The sequence below is a fragment of the Armigeres subalbatus genome, chromosome 2, assembly GCF_024139115.2.
Source record: "Armigeres subalbatus isolate Guangzhou_Male chromosome 2, GZ_Asu_2, whole genome shotgun sequence".
Classification (NCBI taxonomy): Eukaryota; Metazoa; Arthropoda; class Insecta; order Diptera; family Culicidae; genus Armigeres; species Armigeres subalbatus.
This window is the reverse complement of record NC_085140.1, coordinates 150191417-150194072: the sequence shown is the minus strand read 5'-3', so window position 1 is coordinate 150194072 and position 2656 is coordinate 150191417.

Genomic DNA, 2656 nt, shown 5'->3' with positions numbered 1-2656 from the left:
GCAATTCCATTCGGAATTTCCAACTGCTCCAATTGAAATCGTTCAGCCGCTCCAGTGAAACCTTCGCCTCCGCCATTTTGTTTTTCAACACGCCCGATTCAGCTGCTTCGCACAAAACACAAAGTCCGCAACAAATCGCGCCGCGTCACGGGGCCCATAACCTGTCGATCAGGTGGCCATTGTATAAAGAAATAATCGGAAAACAGTTTAACGTGTAACACAACTTTATTTTTAAAGAAACTTGAAAAAAGAAAAGGATGTTAACTCAACGAGCATCTGTACAAGAGTGAGTTACAATGCACCCGCGTCACAAGCTTTTTGCGTGACTTCCGCTATTAGTTGTTTAGGTTGGCAGCGCTTATTCATTTACGTTGCATGTAGAATTAGTAGGGATGCTCACTGTTCCTATTTACTAACAATTTCGCTGATCTTTAATCAGTGTCTCCGGCTCATCTACTTCCCATCGTCCTGGAAGTCAGCCAAAGTCATCCCCATCCGTAAGCCTGGGAAGGATCCTTCTTCCCCTAACGGTTATCGTCTCATCAGCCTTCTCTTAGGGTTATCCAGGCGATTCGAAAAAGCTATTCATCACCGGTTACTTGAGCCGAAACTCTCAACATCTTGCTCGAAAAACAGTTTTGATTCCGATGCGGTCGGTCAACCGTACACCAACTGTCTCGAGTTACCAACGTCCTCAGACGGAACAAGTTTGTCTAAAAACATCCGCCATGGTCTTACTCGATGTTGAAAAGGCATTCGACAATGTATGGCATGATGGCCTGGTGTACAAACTACAACGCCACAATCTTCCCAGCTACCTGGTGAAAATCATCAACAATTACCTGTCGGCCAGGACTTTCCGGGTTTTAATCAGCGGAGCGAGCTCCAATGCGCGCATCATCGTTGCAGGCGTCCCCCCGGGGGCAGTATCCTCGGGCCCCTGCTTTTCAATATGTTCACCTCCGACATGCCAGAACATCCAGACTCTACAACGGTAGAGTGATCAGAGCGCTAGTGGCAAAACTCCAATGAGGCCTGGATGCTCTGACAGAATTCCTCACCAGCTGGAAGATCTGTATCAATGCGGCGAAGACCCAGGTCATCATTTCCCCCCACTCTAAATCCCCTAAACTTGTTCCGCCTGGAGACTGTAAAATCATCCTCAATGGCACGACTGTGGAATGGGCCAATGAGGCCGACTACCTTGGCTTGACCCTCGACAGCAAGCTTATCTTCCGCCAACAGGTTGACAAGACGGTGACGAAGTGTAACGTTTTGTTGAAACTACTCTGCCCATGATTTCATAGTTGACGTAACAACGTGAGTGAGTAAGGAAAGGTTTAGGGTCCGTTGCTTACCAGGCGACCATTAGGGCGCAAGTTCCAATTTTGGTTATCAAATTATTATATTATTGTAAATATTAGTGTACATAGTAGTTAGGCAGGTATGGGAAAAATTGGTTCATTTAGCGCTAATCTTTCACTCATATCTACACACAATCGCAAATTAGGCAACTGTACAGTGTACACGAGCCCTTCCAAAATTTTCAAATTCGATTGTCTGCCGTTTGGCTTCAGTTAGTAACGAATCATGCCAAAAACCAAACAGACAAAATTCATCACCGAATCTTTCCCACAGATAGCAAATGATGCATAGCCGAGTATTTGTTTACATTTGGTTCGTAAACGAATGGAATCGCAATTGAGTGGTGAGTAAGGATTCAGCAGAAAGAATCAGGCCGCAAAACGAATCGTTGAGTCTAAATTGAATCAATCTTCTGAGTCCAACTCAGTGTTTTCTGCTGCACTATACACATCGGTTCACTCTCATCTCTCGATTTCTTTTCGTACTATTTTGGTTTCACTTCTCCCTGCGGGGGCACTCAGTAGGTATGAATCGTTTGCTGGTTCGCTGTTGGGTTGAGTAGCATTCGTTTTGCAATCGCGTGTTCGCTGATAGATAGGGATTTAAAATTGGTGTGGTTCGTGTGAGTGAGTGAGTTTTCCCATAGCTGTAGTGAGGTTATCAAATTTTCTAAATTAATCAATGCCTCCTTGAGGCTATACTGATACATAAGGTAAACTTTATAAATTACATTTTAATTCCAACCATTGCTATTGAACCGAATCAAAAATGAAGAACCAAGTGGCCAACCACATTAAAATAATCCTATCATGCTTATCCCAAATCCAACAAAACCCCTCCACCGATTAAATCCACGAATATTTTGTGCAGCAAACGGAACGACCCAAGGTGGAACAAAACAGTCCGACGATCGACTGGCCACGCGCGTGGCAAAACATTGCATCCAAACAGCTGTCTTGAATCCATCGTTCCCAATTCTACCTGTTTGTGAATGGAAAGACCGAGCATCGGAAGCTACTTCATACAATGTAGCGAGTAGCAGACGACAACTGCACCCATTACAAGAAACGCACCAGCATAAATTCTGCTCTTCCGGCCGGCTTGGACGGCCCTACAGCAGAGATTAACAGAGCTACTGAATAGATGGAGAACTCTCTCGTTCGAAGACCTAGCGAGACCTGCGAGAGCTTACCTTAGCGAGCGAGACCTTAGAATCCTCCTATCTAACTAATCAAAGGTTTATTTTTCATGTGATGATGTCATCTACGACCAATAAAATAAAATATTAAAC